Source organism: Podarcis erhardii (genome assembly GCF_964252035.2).
Source record: "Podarcis erhardii genome assembly, chromosome: 3".
NCBI classification, from domain to species: Eukaryota; Metazoa; Chordata; class Lepidosauria; order Squamata; family Lacertidae; genus Podarcis; species Podarcis erhardii.
In genome coordinates, this window is record NC_138507.1 from 79,355,233 (window position 1) to 79,372,118 (window position 16,886).

Below are 16,886 nucleotides of genomic sequence, written 5' to 3' on the forward strand. Positions count from 1 at the left end.
TTCATGAGGCAGGAGCATTAGACTGCTTGCAAGGAGCTAACCAGCATAAACAATCCAGTTTTACTGTGGACCAGTAAAAACTGGAATACCACTGGCAACCTGAGGTGAGTAGCAGCAAGCGTGGTCTACCTGAGCTGGGAGCTGTTGCACCCCTTTAGGATCCTGTAAGGGGGGTGGGCTTGTCATAGCCTAGACAGATAGATAGCTTGTCATAGCCTAGACATGACAAACCTAGACAGCTTCTTAAAAAGTAGAGACATCACCTTGCCAACAAAGGTCCGTATAGTAAAAGCTATGGTTTTCCCAGTAGTGATGCATGGAAGTGAGAACTGGATCATAAAGAAGGCTGATCGCCAAAGAATTGATGCTTTTGAATTATGGTGCTGGAGGAGACTCTTGAGAGTCCCATGGACTGCAAGAAGATCAAACCTATCCATTCTGAAGGAAATTCTGAAGGAAAGCCCTGAGTGCTCACTGGAAGGACAGATCGTGAAGCTGAGGCTCCAATACTTTGGCCACCTCTTGAGAAGAGAAGACTCCCTGGAAAAGACCCCGATGTTGGGAAAGATGGAGGGCACAAGGAGAAGGGGACAACAGAGGACGAGATGGTTGGATAGTGTTCTCGAAGCTACCAGCATGAGTTTGACCAAACTGCGGGAGGCAGTGGAAGACAGAAGTGCCTGGCGTGCTCTGGTCCATGTGGTCACGAAGAGTTGGACACGACTAAATGACTAAACAACAACAACAAGGGGGGTGGGCACGAGGCATATGATTAGGTCCTGCCAAATGTCATTTCTGCCCAAGTTGTGACAATTAAATTGGATAAGTGACAAAACAATAACCTGCCAATTGGTGAGAGAATGACAAGAAGCTCTTGACCAAGGGTCAATTGTGATTGACAATAAAATTCTTTTCTAGTCCTATAAACCAGTAGCAACTTAACACCTCAACAGAACACTTTAAAACTGAAGGGAGTAGGCTGGGGAAACAGAGAAAATAGGGCTTAGGTGGCAGGCTTGTTGTCATGCCCCACTCCTCCTGAGATCTGGCAGAGCTGTGTGACATTGTGAGGCCCCAACAGAATCCAGGGAAGAAGGTCTCTGCCTTTTGCCACCCTGCAAGTTGGCCCTTTCACAAGAGAAGCACCACACTGAAAGTTCACAGAGGTGTAAAGAAAGCAGCAACTTTCTTCCTTCTCTGCAATCATTTAAAGTATGGCAGGATGTTCATTTCCATGCAAGTTTCTAACTTTTTCAGTGCTCCTTTTCAAAGGATGTGTGGGAAACCTTCATGCCCATGTATGTTTGATTTGTTTAAAGAAAACTTTAAAAGGGACACCCCATTTTCTTGTGAAACAAGCACGGGCAGGAAGATATCCATTCCCATTTGGGGACTCAGTATGTTGAGGGGTATGAGCGTTGTGGCTGCCTGCAATTCTGAATCTGACTTTATGCAAATTAAAAACTGCCTTTATTGCACAGTCACTACAGAAGAGAAGCGAGCACGCATAATGCACTACCATTTGTTGATTTTTAATCTGAACATAACTTCAAGTTAAAAGTTTCTCAGAGTATATCACAAGTGGTACCCAATGCCATGTCATACCAACACCATTTCCAGAGAGAGGAAAGTTCTGTGGGATGTTTTAAGAGAAACTATTTAAGAAGTGTAAACCCAGTTAACAACACAGTCCTATAGACTTCCTGTTTCTGGCGGTGGAAAATGGCTGATCCCACACAATTGGACCTCAGCCGTTCCGATAATTCAGGGCTGATATGTGGGTAATTAGCCCTGGCAGCCTCCTCAGGGCAGGGGAGGACTGTCTCAATGACCCACGGTCTGCCCCAGATTGCCGATGTGGCAGACGGCAGGGGCACTGGGTCACGGAGCTAGGGACGGCTGACACTCCTGCGACGCCACCCCATAGCCGGATGCATCTGTTTGGGAAAATATAAAGATTTGGAAAACAAGCAGACATGTTCTGAATTGAAGAAGCTGGAAAAAACCTGCAGTATGTACAGTCTCTGGTGCAAAAGATCGAACTTCAAAGAGACCCTCATCATGACGTTTGGAATGTGGAGGGGCTTGGTATGTGTAAAAACATTCTTTTATCCTTAACATCAACAATCCGTAATGCATGCCAAGCCTCATTAAGAACTTAAATTGCTCTTCAAAAAGTGAGTTCAGATGGACTTTCATATATAATTGGGATCTACTCGCAGCCACTTCTCTTCTAAGACCGGAAATGTCTGTTAAAGACCAAAAAAAAAGGAGGACAAAATGGCTTCTACCCACTACGTCGTTACTGAATATCTGAAATACTTCCCTGATTAAGATAAACAGGAGCCAACGGATGGTTGGTTATAAAGATTGGAAACAATATTACATATACAACTGTTTGCAAAAATATGTTTTTTTGATTACGAGCGAGAGAGAGGGCTAAATGGATGTCTGGCAGCCCCCCTCTAGGGCCCGGAGGGGGGACTGGGAGGATTCCAAAGGCCAATTGCTAACTGTCTGATATATGGCTACACTGCAAACAGTCTGTTTAAGATAAATCAACAAGGAGGTTACAGAAGGAAATTTCTCTCTGTTTCTTTGATAACACCTGGACAGGAAAGATTAACGATCTGGGAGCTGCCAAAATAACAACTCTCAAAGAGCTGGACAGAACTTTGAAATTGGATGCAATTAAATGAAGCGGTGCGATGAAAAAACAGCTGAAGGAGTACAATATACGGACAAATCTGCACTCCATAGAAAAAAAAAAGTATCTGTTTTCTGACATGAATGAGAATCGTAGAACCAGAGTCAAAATGTGGAAGGGAAAAATTGGACATGGAATTATGAATAACATTGAGGATGATGAGAGGCAGGACTATGATGTTGAATGCGCTTCGAAATTCAGACCATGGGAAGTCAAAATAAAATTATTACAATTTGGAAGACAATTGGACCTTTTTTATTTTAGTTTTTTATTTTTATTGGATTTGATTTGATATGTTAATTGGATGTTTTTATTGGAAAATTAATAAACGCTTTAAAAAAACAAAAAACAACAACAACACAGTCCTATAAAGAAGCCCCATAATTTTCAATGGGGCTTATCCCCAGGTAAATGGGACTAAATATCCCAATTATAAGAAGGGGAAATTCCATCAGTGCCCTCCCTTCACTCCCTTCCCACCAAACAAGAAAGAAAGAAATATTTTGAACCAGTAAAAAAGCTTTCCTACATAACAACCAGAAGTGCTAGCTATGTAAAAGGTACAGCGACCCCTGACCATTAGGTCCAGTCACAGATGACTCTGGGGTTGCGGCACTCATCTCGCTTTATTGGCCGAGGGAGCCGGCGTAAAGCTTTTGGGGGACATGTGGCCAGCATGACTAAGCCGCTTCTAGCAAACCAGAGCAACATACGGAAACGCCATTTACCTTCCCACTGGAGCGGTATCTATTTATCTACTTGTACTTTGATGTCCTTTCGAACTGCTACGTTGGCAGGAGCAGGAACTGAGCAACACGAGCTCACCCCATCGCAGAGATTCGAACCGCCGACCTTCTGATCAGCAAACCCTAGGCTCTGTCGTTTAACCCACAGCGCCACCCATGTCCCTAGCTATGTAAGCAGCAGCAAGTCAAAGCTTTTCCAAAACAGAATACAGTGACAGGAAGAAATGATTTTCTGTCAGAAATAATGATAATCCCACCTCTGAAACATACCTGTCATGGTGTGAGTGTACCCAAACATAAAAAGGACACTATACTAGAAACAACGTAGACAAAATCTATATTTTTCATTATTATTAATAAATGTAATACAATAATTAAACACAAAATGAGCTTACCACCAGGAGCTAAGTTGTTCTTCAGCTGACCCTTATGACAACTACTTCTTCTACTTCTTCTTGGTATTGCAAGTCAGCATGGATTTGAGAGAAATCTTTACCCTGTAGACCCGGGTTGGGACACTGCACTGACTTTATCAATAGTATCCATCGTGGTAACAGTCTGAGTTCCAAATCTGAGGGGGGGGGGGAGCCAAGGCAATGTCAGCATTTGAAGTAATCAAGTATGTGAACATATACAAGCAATGCAACAATGTTTTCTGACTGGGGACCTAGATGGCAAGTGGGGAAGAAAAGCCACGTATGTTAGACTTTACTGACAAAAGCTAGCTGCTACAAGCTGGTCCGCACGTATTCTTATTTGAAGAGTGTATTTGGTACTCATGCTTTTAGATTAGCGGGCTATGGACACTAGATGGCAGCACAGGAACATCAGAGATATTCCAGTGCACATTTCCTTGGAATAAAAGCACACCGTCATTTGCAAGGATAGAAAATCAACATCAGATGCTGACACGACATATGCTTTTATTCAGCCACTAGGCGGAGGTAGCTGCGGATAGTGATTACCTTTATTCGCTTTCCCATTGAAGCTTATTTCTAAAAGAAGAGAAACCATGTCAAACACACGGTTAAGAGACAAGAGAATAGGCTCAGTCACCTGTTCACATTTCCTTGCCATCGTTATCAACAGAACTTTCCCCGCTCCAAACAACAACCCAAAATAGACGAACCTACCTTGCAACAGAGCTACAAACCTTGTACTATGACTGTATGCTAAAACTATGGCTGTATGCTGATTCCTGTGTCTTGATTGGCTGGATTGCCCTCATGACAACAGGAAGGGATGAGAAGCTGTTAAACTGCAAGGACTAACACTAGTGAAATGCTAATATGACCTCCTGGCCATAGCAAACAGTTTGGGATTGGTCGAGCAATGTCGAGAGGTGGCTGGCCGTAGGACAGAAGATTGACAGAATTGTATCTAAATTCAAATGGAAGGTTAATGAATGCATGGGAGACTGGAATAATTGTGCCATTGAAAGTGTTGTGAATTTAGAGAGTTTTTTCCTATTATTTGCTTGCAATTCCCCTAGGTAAGGGAATACCCCAGTTTGCTCCAATTGTTAAGCCTCCACTGTCTTTGGAGATTGCGGTACTCATCCATTCTTCTGAAAATGTTGGAGTTTCTGAAGTCTGAGAAAATATGGAATAAAATACAAATTGACAATGACTGGACCACAGCATTGTGTGGATGCCCTGGAAAACGTGAGTGAAGCAGCCGAGCAATTGCGTACTAAATGCCAGATAGTCGTGGCAAATCCCAGCCACAGCCCTGGTGTATCAGCAGCCATTTTTCACTGCTATAGCCCCTTCACCTGCTGTAGCGAGCACACCTGCATGCAAAGTTAAGAGAAACTGCTAAAATACTTAAAAAGACAGTTACCTATTTCTCTTGCTGGTTTGTTTCTTCATCATATGAAGAAAGCTGATTTATATTGTTAATGATTCCTAAGAACAAACCAAGCTATGTAAAAATTGGTGTTTCTAAGTGGAGTTAATATGGTGCTCTACATGAAATATAGATAATATGGACATGGTTCATAATACGTATACCTAACATGCTGCAATTTAAGTAAGCCATGATTTAGAAAACAAACTAGAGAAAGAAGACATTAACTATTGCAACCATTTTAACAATCAGAAATTCTCAGATTAAAAAAAGGCACCCAGCTATCAAAGGTAGATTCTTGTTTGCCATAAAATGAAGAGTTGGCATATTGGGGAGGAAAAAAATTATCCATGTAGAGAGGATGATTGCCATCCTTTTAGATACCAGAATATTGCCTGGATGAGGCATGAATTCTCAAAGGCACATTGGTTAGTGTACCGTGGCTCTGTTTGCATACTGTACTCTTCTGCACAGATGGTATAGTTCTCTCTAGAGGCCAGTACAGATGTAACACACCAATCTTCTAACCCTTTCAGACCCAGCCATCTGGTTCCCTCTGGCCCCAGTAAGAAGGTCCACTTCCTAGTAACAGTCATATCTGGTGCTACTGTGAAACACATCTTGGATAGAACATTTCCCCATGGCTCACCATCGTCTTCTTTGGCGATCACTCGTAACCAAGTAAGATTGTCTTCCATAAACACGGTTTTAAAAGTGAGTCTGTAAGTGACTGTGGAGGCCAATTCTGGATCCACACGTCCTTCCACAGTGGGGACATTTGTTTCCACATGGGAATTGATCACGGTGTGGATTTGCCAAGCATGCCTTCTTCTTAGCGCGTTTCTCCCTTGCATCCTGAGTTTGAGCGTCTTCAAAGTCCATGACACCTCTGGTAAAGCCTGTTCTCTAATTGGAGCACCAGTGTTTCCCAGTTGTTGGTGTTTATGCTGCATTTTTAAGATTTGCCTTGAGAGAGTCTTTGAACCTCTTTTCACCATAGTACCATAGAGCAACAGGGAGAAGAATGTGCCAAAAAGAGTTGGAGCAAGAACACAGCCCTGTTTCACACTGCTCTTTATATGGAAGGTGTCCGAGGATGAACCATCATACTGGATGGTGCCGTTCCTGTTCTCATGGAAGGACACAGTCATCTTGTGGAGCTTAGATGGGAATCCTATCTTGTTAAGCAGTGTGAAGAGTCCCTTTTGGCTGACAAGGTCAAAGGTCTATGAAGGTGATGTACAAGGAGTATCACCGGTATTGGCATTTCTCCTGCAGTTGGGAAAAAAACACGTTGACTATTAGCCTCTGAGCTCTAAAGCCGCATTTTGATTCAGGAAAGACCCTGTCCATGAGTAACTAATCTTTTGAGAACTACATGGGCAAAGGCTTGCGTGTTCAGACCCAGAGACCTCCCCCCTAAATAAAGTCACACTTGACTCAAATTTTAGTTTTGGTTTTTGGCAGAATTTAGGCCACAACTTTATTGATTACAGAAGGTGAGTGGTTGCATAGGCTCTGGTTCGACTAGCTCCCTGCACCCTGGCAGGCAGCACTGCCCCAGAGCTCTATCATAGGTCAGCCAAGGGTGAACACCTGGGTAGGTGAAAAGCCGGAACAGACTATGTTCACCACCCGAATGCCCCCCTGGACTCAGGCATGGGCACAACCCCCTCTCAGGGGTTGACCAAACCAGCTGAGTCCCTGGATTCCTTTAACGGAATGCCCTACACATAAGGATGGTGAGAGTGTTCTCCCATCCCTATCACATGAACCAGAGCCTATCCACAAACTTACAAGTTGTGACAATTTGCTGCGTGGCAGGCGAAACCCAAATAGCAACAGCCAATCAGCCAAGTGGGGAAAATTCCTGCCGTGCCCCTGTCCCAACGACAGATGACACACGACGGCATAGCAAGGTCAAGCGCAAAATGGCCTAAAAGTAGGGAGAGGTGGGCAGGTGTTCCAATGCACGAGCCGAAAGAGGAAGGTCTGGGTCACATGCATAGGTATATATAGGTCCCTCGATCCATTTAGACTGCACCCCATTGGCCAGACTGAACCCAACATCAAGGGACCTACCAATCGGGTGTTGTGGCTAATCAATACAACCCACCCACAACACAGGAGGTCATTCTCCAGGTCTCGCTGCAACACGTGCCCTCTTTTAGGGAGGACATGATTTCCCACACAGTGTTCCCACAGTAATTGTTACAATCATGGTAGTCACCTTTGTTCTTACAGAGGGTCACAATGCTTGGGTTGTGCGTGTCATGTGACACGGATCCTTATTCCTAACACTGCAAGAGAAGGCCATGGAGGTGTGTCATTAGGGAGGAATTGAGACCAGCTTTCAGCACTTTTGTTAGGATTCCATCCTGTCCTGGGAGTTTACCATGTGTGAGAGAGCTAATGGTGTTCTTCAGCTCGTCAAGGGAGGGAGAGATTGTTCCAATACCGGCAGAGTTTGAATGTTGTCAATTGCTGTGCCAGAGACCATGTTTTCCTGTGAGTATAATTCTTGATAGTGCTCTGCCCTTTGCTTCATCTGCTTTCTTTGGTCTGTGATGATCTCTCTCTCCAGGCAAGGTTTTCAGTTTTCTCCACTGTTGGGGCAAAGACTGTCTTCATGCCTTTGTGCATTTTCCAAATGTTGCCGCTGTCAGCAGCAAGTTGAATGTTCTGACACAGCTTTAGCACAGCTTTGGCACAGTGCCTGGCAATCCACTGGGCATCACTCCTTGCCTTTCGCAGTGCAGCAAGTGTCTTCTCGCAGAGCACATACTTGTAGTTCACAAGAGCCTTGTGTTTCGCAGCAATAACAAGCTCTGTGTCCTTAATGCCAGCCTCAAAGCAGTCAGGGATCTGTCTTTTGCCCCAAGTGGACATAACTGTGTTGTCAGATGCCTCTGACGTAGTTCCACTTTGCTTCGACACTGTCTCTGAGGCAGATCAGTAGTGCTCGCCATCACATAGTGATCTGTGTCACACTCGGCACTGTGGTGGCTTCGTATGACACAAGCACATTTCACAGTCAATCACCTAGTTTCTGAATCACTTCAGACAACTTTTACCAGCCCCCCAATTAATGTCCATTTAATACGTTTTTTCCTTTTTTCCCTTTTTTTTTTTTTTTGCAAAGTCATAATCTGATGGATTTGGCTACAACAGAAGACAACAGTGCTAAAAGCCTACTTTCAAAATGGTGCATAAATCAATACTTCGCAAAATGGAAATGTTCCACATTTAATTTCCTAATGTACACTGGGCTGTGGCATGTTAAAAACCAAAAGTGCTCTAAGAGATCATTATAACCTTGTGACATGATGTAAACACCATGCAAATTATGCACAGAGCTTTTCAAGTCTTACATCTCCCACTGGCCATGACAAATTATAATTATGAATAAGAGTGATAAAAGGAACAAATATAAACACAGGGAACAAAACAAAAAAAGAGGGTGGTGATGTAGTTGCTTTATATTCCCACTAGGGATGTAACAAAGCTGGTGGCTTTCTAAGTTCCAGTGTTGGCAGCCCTGTAGCTAGGGCAGGCCAAATGGGTGAAGCACCCGCAACCCCTGTAAACCGCACTTTGCAAGTACCCCCTTGGGTGGCTGCTGTTTTTTAATTGACTTTCTAATTTGTGACATCATCATCATCATCATCATCATCATTTTTTATTTATACCCCGCCCTCCCCAGCCAAGGCCGGGCTCAGAGCGGCTTACAAGCAAAATAAAAACAAGATGAATGATTACAAGTTAAAAACAAAAATAAAATACAACATTAAAATAATGGAACATTAAAATATTAAAATGTAGCCTCATCGCAGGAGGAGAAGGAAAGGAAAAAAGAAAGAGAGGGAGGGAATCAAATTGGCTCCAAGCCAAAGACCAGGCCGAACAACTCTGTCTTACAGGCCCTGCGGAAAGAAATCAGATCCTGCAGGGCCCTGGTCTCGTGAGGCAGAGCGTTCCACCAGGCCGGAGCCAGAGTTGAAAAGGCCCTGGCTCTGTTACAGCTGTAACTAATAAGTTTATGGAAACGTAATGAAAGGGAACTAATAGACAAACTGACTAAAGGGTTGCTAAAGAATCTCAAAATAAGGATGCAGCGAAAGGGAGGTATGGGGAAGTCGGAGGAAAGAAGGTGTATGAAAATAAGATTATGAAATTATACATGTTTAAATGTTTTGTATGTTTTTGTCTTGTGTTTTGTTTGTTTTTATTATGTGTTTGAAAAATGAATAAAAATTATTAAAAAAAAAAAAGAAGAAAAGGCCCTGGCTCTGGTTGAAGCCAATCTAACTTCCTTAGGGCCTGAGACCACTAGGGTATTGTTATTTATGGACCTTGAGGCTCTCCATGGGGCATACCAGGAGAGGCGGTCCCGTAGGTACGAGGTACATGACAGACAAAGACTTTAAAAAAGACTTTTAAAAAATGATGGCTTTTTTGAGAACAGGAGCAATTTAAAAATAAGATCCTCTGAAAAATTCAGTGACTAAGACTGAGTAAGTGCACAACACAAGCCTCATCTGGAAGAGTCTCTAAAAGCTTGCTCATTCAGGACTTTCCTTGACTTGGGGTAGATTTTTCATGGGCACAATCCCCTATAATTATTTCAGTGAACCTGAAAAAAAAAACCAAACCATGATCCTTGAAGCATAGAAGCCAACTCATAGAAACATAGAAGCTCCCATGAAATATTTGAGGCCCCCCCCCCCCAAGTTTCTGGGCATTGCCATTTTTAAATGGTGTGAGCGCAGCTTGTCTTGTGATTAATTCTGTGGATTGTGGCTTTTCTTCAAGTTATTTTCTTCAAGTTGGCACTCCTGCCTTGAAGAGTTAAATATTAGAACTTTGTATTATGAGCTAGAGTTAAGACTCTGCTCCTGGACTTCCATCCACCCTGAAGTCTTTAAAAGCACTCACTATCCTCAAAAAGGTTTATTTGTGTTTGTGGTATGCATGTATTTGTGGTCTGTGTCTGTGGGAGGTGTCCGCATGCATGCAAGAGAGTGCGAGGTGGCCAACTTGGGACACACACACACTTCTGCTTTAACTATGCCCACCCAGTCTAGCATGAAGTCCTGTGATGATTGGCCAACAGGGAATAAGGCCCTCAGACTGAAGAGCATTTTCTGCCCTGATATAGACCTAAGAGTGCGAAGACATTTAGCTGAACAGAACAGGACACTGCTGGAAAGAGCAACAAGTCTTAATTTATGCCCACTGTACTGAGAGGGAATTAATGTATGTAGGCCCAGGAAGCTAATTGCCATTTCTGAGTTGTGAGTTCACTGCTCTAGTAATGGCTGATAATGGTTAAAACCCTAGTTTAAAACTTATGGCCATGTCATTCTTCCATATGAGGAGATAAAAACATCCTCTGCCACACACTTAGCATCTTGATGGCCTCATATGCTTTGTGGATGGTGAAGTGCAGCACAGAGTAACAAAGATGCTAGTCTATTCCTCACAACAGTTCTATTCACATTCAGCGTTGAGATGCATTTGAGACTGCGGAAATGACCCCAAAGCTGATAAATCTGGGCACAGATTTATCTTTTCACTTGTTCTGTGGGCCCAAATTGTCAAAGTGAAAATGTAAGTGGTTTTCACAAAGGAGGAGCGCAGCAAGGAATAGAGCATCCCCATTTTCATTTCTCCATGTCTTTTTCTGTTGATAAAAGGGCAGAGCAATGGGGTCAGAAGAAAGGCGGCAACCCTACAAGCAAGGGAATTCTGGTAGTCAGAAGACCAATGGTTTAAACATTGCCAGTCCTCTTCCTTTAAGTGGTGGTTTCTTCTGAGGGAAATTCCACCAGGTGCAGCTTTTCCCAGCACTGTAACACTATGATGAGAACTGCCACACCTGGGGCAATTCTTTATGAATCTCTTACAAACGCCAGAGCCCTCTCAGGGCTGGACTCACCTACTAAATTAAACAAATTGATGGCATCTTCGGGCTCAGCTCCAATTTGTTGATTGCTAGAAGTGGAGAAACAGAACGAAGCATGTCATAGCACACATTTATTGGCTAGTGTGGTTATGAAAGGAGCCTGTGTATCAGCCGAGGCTCTTGGTGGCTCTCAGATAAAGGTTGGCTAGGTTTATCTAAAGCCCTGCCAAAGAGGACAGTGAAGTTTCCCATGATTTTGCTGCACTTTCTGTCTTGGAAGCCATGCATGCGACGAGCTCCAGGAATCTGGAAAGGATGTCTATGGTTGCATGTCATTGAGCCATCAGGTGTTAAGGTGTTGAGCTGGAGTGGTGAAGGGAAATGCAAAGATAGGGGTGGAATTGGATTTCTTGAGCCCCCAACAAGCATAAGGTGGGCATGACAGGCAAGAGATGACCTCTGGAAATGAAAAACAAAGCAAAACAAAACAAAAGACTACCCTCTGTTCCTGATGCTATTCCCCTGCTCCTAACTATATAGCAATAAGGCATTCAGGCAAGTTAAAGCATTATTCATAAAAATATTACGTGCAGTTATTTTTTCTGGAGGGACACAGGGGTACACATACCCCTAAACATTCTGTGAATTATTGTACAGTGGTACCTCAGGTTAAGTACTTAATTCATTCCGGAGGTCCGTTCTTAACCTGAAATGGTACTTAACCTGAAGCACCACTTAAGCTAATGGGGCCTCCTGTTGCTGCCGCGCCACTGGAGCACAATTTCTGTTCTCATCCTGAAGTAAAGTTCTTAACCTGAAGCACTATTTCTGGGTTAGCAGAGTCTGTAACCTGAAGCGTATGTAACCTGAAGCGTATGTAACCCAAGGTACTGTATTTATTTTTCCCTATTTGAACTATAAAATGGTGATTTTCTTGAGTCAAAATGAGAGTACCCCTAAGCATTTTTTTTAAAGAAAAAAAGCACTGATTACATTGTCACAGAGAAATGGGTTGGTGGAGTTTGACTAGGGCCTTGGTTCTGAAGTGCCCTACAGAAGGTGCTTTCCCCCAAGTGGAATAACCATAAGCCCTCTAGCTAAGAGTGGTTCCAGTTGTTATGTTGATGTGCGAGCCAGTCACACATCTTTCCAGCCTTTGTCTAAAACATGTCTCCAAAACCTCCCCCTCTTTTCTTCTAGACACCCCTCCCTCCCTCTCTCTGACTTGCAGTGTGAATATCCTAGCGAATAACTGACATCTGCTCCTGAAACTACATTTTGTGAGTGATCTGTAATCACACTTCACCTGCTGACTGAAGTAAACTTGCGAGATTCCCACACCACACAGAAACACACAGAGCTACACCCTGATTCCTGAGCCTTTTGCAGCAGTTTGACACACAGAAATTTAGCAGGTCTAAATTTCCACACAATTTGCATCTGGGCAGGGGATCACAGGCAAAAGTGCTTTTTCTTGCCTCCTAGTGTAGTATTACAGTACCTGTTTTCTATCTGCTTTAAGGATCCACATTTAGTTTCCAATTAGCACATTCTTGCGTCTCCACTTTTAGCTTTTGAGAATGTGATAAATAATTACATTATTTTAGGAGCAGGGAACATCTGGCCCAAGGGTGGATGTGGCTCTCCATGCCTCTCTATCTGGCCCTCTGGGGACTTTTTCTAGGCCATGCTCTGTGCCTTCTTCAAGTGCTTTTGCTTAGCTGCAGTTTATCCTTAAATGAAAATAATGTCTCTTGCTTGCTTGGAAGTGTGTGCGTGCGTAGAAACTGGCTTTTAATCTGACTGGAATGTTTCTTATTGGACAAAGGTAGGAGTCAAAAAACCTGTCCGCAATAACACTTTATTTCCTTTAGAATAGTTTATATTTTCTGACCAGAGATCCTATATAAACCCTGGCCTATTGTAAGGGTTTAAGACACAAAATACAGTGGTACCTCAGGTTCTTACTTCATTCCGGAAGTCCGTTCCTAACCTGAAACTGTTCTTAACCTGAAGCTCCACTTTAGCCAATGGGGCCTCCTGCTGCTGCCGCGTCGCCGAAGCACTATTTCTGTTCTCATCCTGAAGCAAAGTTCTTAACCAGAGGTACTATTTCTAGGTTAGCGGAGTCTGTAACCTGAAGCGTATGTAACCTGAAGTGTCTGTAACGCGAGGTACCACTGTAGATCTCTCACATTTAATCTTGCCAAAGTCAGTGCCAGGGCATCCAGTTACAGTTATTTTGTATCTATACATTTTTTGCAGAATGGAATTTTATTACTAAAGGCAATTGAAAAGCCTCGTGAAATTGCCATTGGGAATTTGATAAACAAAAACAACTTGATTCTGCAAGTACTTAGCAGGGACCAAGCTGGGTACTGCTGCTTCCCATATAGCATACAAAAGAGTGCAGTTCTGCAGTTCTCTTCAGTAAGCTTTTCATACAGTTCTAGTTACAGGTAGATAGCCGTGTTGGTCTGCCGTAGGCGGCGGGGGGGGGGATTCCTTCCAGTAGCACCTTAGAGACCAACTAAGTTTGTTATTGGTATGAGCTTTCGTGTGCATGCACACTTCTTCAGATACTCTTCAAACAGTGTACTGGTTACTGGTACTCATTGAAAGTTCGACTCTAGCTACCAATTCTCCAGTAATATTTCTTGTAATAATAAATATAACAACTCATATTCTACTCATATTCTACTCATATTCTAAAAGTACTAAAAGAGTGGTATACAACATGAAACAATGTACCAAAAGAAGAAAAAGGTAACCGTTTCTAAAAAAACAATGAACTACCACTAATACTGAATGCAAAACAGTGCTTTGTAGTGCCTCTTTGAAGCAAGAGCCTAGGCTTGATCCAGATATTGCCTTGATGGCTGAAACCTCAGTCTTATCCCCTTTAATTTTAAAAAAACAAAAACGCTTAAAAATAAAAAAAGTAATGGGTTGAATTTCCCTCATGTTTTTGTTTCCCCAATCAGTAATTATCATGAAGCTTGTATAAAGGAAAGAAAAAGGAAACTGAGTTCTCTTCAAACTTTCCCGTTTACAGGTTCCTTTCAAGGACATCCTCTATTTCTATCACCCCTTTATATTATTTTTTTTATGCATGAACCCCTTCTGGTTTCAGGGCAGTTCAGGCATTCTAATACCTAAGGACATGTTGATGTTGTTTTGGTTACTCTCCCTAATGATTTTCCATGCTCTGGAGAAAAAGTTGTTCTGCTTACCTTGGCTTTCTTCCAGGAAATGCTAATCACCTGCTACAGGTGCAGGGAACAAGATTCCTACGTCTTTTCCTGTTCCTGCAAGTGCTGTGAAGACGTCAATGCAGTCCAAAGTAATGGTGGTGAAGAGAAATATGTGGAGACTTACACTCAACTTTCCACCTGTGTGGTTAGGAACTATAAGGTACAGGAAAATGTAAGTTTCTGTGTTTTTTAGCAGGGAGTTGTCTGCACTTTGGCTGGTTTATTTTAATTTTGTAAGGAAGAGTGAAATTAGAGAATTACAACTACTGCAGGGAGTGATCTTGTTTCTGCACCAAATGTATATTCAGCATTTATTTATTTATTTGTCATTGCTAATAATGAATTAGTATTTGGTTCTTAACTAAAATTTACAACAAAACCCCAACATTTGAGAGGAGGTGCCTATAGCATTACTCTTTAAACTTTCAACACAAAACCAAGTATATCCTGATTATGTTTACTTGGAAATAGCTCCAATTTCACCAGGACTTTCTCCAAATAAGTAGTCCTCGGGCTGCAGCTAAAATCATTCGGGTGCTATGGTTTCTGTTTATAGTGGTATGGTCTGTGGTGTTGAAATCATGTATGATGACATGAAGATGTCAGTTGCATCTTGGAGCTTACAATATATGTGGCAGAATTCATTATCTTTGTAAAGTTAATAATCACTCTGGAACTCTATTTGCAAATTGTGATACTCCTTGGAGGAGAAATCTCATCTCCCAGGACAGTGGAAGACATTCATATACCAATTCATATACGCCCTCCCATCAGATGTCAAGGAAATAAACAACTATCTGGCTTTTAGAAGGCAGCCCTGTTTAGGGAAGTTTTTATGTTTGGTGTTTTATCGTGTTTTTAATATTCCATTGGTGGGCAGGGTATAAATTATTATTACAGTCATACCTCGGGTTACAGGTGCTTCAGGTTGCGTTTTTTCGGGTTACAGACCACCAAAACCCGGAAGTACTGGAACAGGTTACTTCCGGGTTTCGGCAGTCACGCATGCGCAGAAGCGCCGAATTGCAACCCGCGCATGCGCCGATGTGCTGCTGCGGGTTGCAGATACTGCGGGGTGTGAATGTGCATCCCACACGGATCATGTTCGCAACCCAAGAGACCACTGTATTATTATTATTATTATTATTATTACTATCCCATTTTCTGGATTGATACTGAATAGTAGCTCATGTAAAAAAAGATCCTTGCTATAGGGACAAAAATTAGCTTGAGGAAGTTTGTTGCATATTATTTAGGTTACGAGTTTACATGTGGGAACACTGCATGTTCTTACTTCATCTGTTCCATAACACTAAAACAGATGAAATCTGGCACATATGAAGATCACTTAGGCACCAATGCAACAAGTCTTAGGACTGGACTGTGTAACAAAGATAAACATTTATGTCATATACCATATGTGTTGTGAAAAGAGGGAAACCTCATTTCCTAGTTATATTTCCATTTAAATTTTCTAACCCACCTTCATTGAATAATGATCCTAGAGGGATACAGCATGAAAAACATAAAATAATAGTTACAAATTGGCAAAATGATCAGAGTTTAAACCAACATATATAACTTTAAATACTTGAATTTAAATTAGTCAGAGTACTTGCCAGGGTGGGAGGAATGGTGCTCTTCTCTGTTCTATGCAGACATGCTCTAGGTAAATTTTCTAGGCTATAAAGCTATATTATTTTAAGAGTGTAATTCTAATTCAATCGGCTAAACCTGATAAGATTTAGAGGGGCTTAAAGATAGCTCCGATCTGGACATATCAGCAGAAATGCCCCCCCTTGTTTCATGATCAGTAAGGGGAGGATATATATAAGGTACCCCTGACCGTTAGGTCCAGTCACAGATGACTCTGGGGTTGCGTGTTTATCTCGCTCTATAGGCCGAGGGAGCCAGCGTTTTTTCCACAGACAGCTTCCGGGTCATGTTGCCAGTATGACTAAGCCACTTCTGGCGACCAGAGCAGTACATGGAAATGCTGTTTACCTTCCCGCCGGAGCAGTATCTATTTATCTACTTGCACTTTGATGTGCTTTCAAACTGCTAGGTTGGCAGGAGCAGGGACTGAGCAATGGGAGCTCACCCTATCGCTGGGATTCGAACCGTCGACCTTCTGATCAGCAAGCCCTAGGCTCTGTGGTTTTTAGACCACAGCGCCACCCGCGTCCCATATATATATATATATATATATATATATATATATATATATATATATGGTTAAACAAAGAATGTAGGATATTTGTGTACAGCACTTGATATGGGCTGTATATAATTCTTTGTACAGTCCTTTTATGCACATTTACTCAGCAGTATTCCAACTAAGAACAATGAGAGTTACCACCAAGCCATTGTGGATGCTAAGCTGCATTGAACACAGTGGGACATACTTCACAGTAAATACTCTGTTA

General features: G+C 42.4%; 1 long non-coding RNA gene across 1 annotated transcript in view; it reads right to left on the minus strand.

The window, feature by feature from the left end:
- The window catches only part of LOC309338892, a 92,632-nt gene that overhangs the window by 46,824 nt on the left and 28,922 nt on the right, over positions 1–16,886 (minus strand). The window contains exon 4 of the long non-coding RNA XR_014155093.1: positions 3,849–4,024. This is a non-coding gene — a long non-coding RNA (uncharacterized lncRNA). The remainder of the gene's footprint in view (positions 1–3,848; positions 4,025–16,886) is intronic.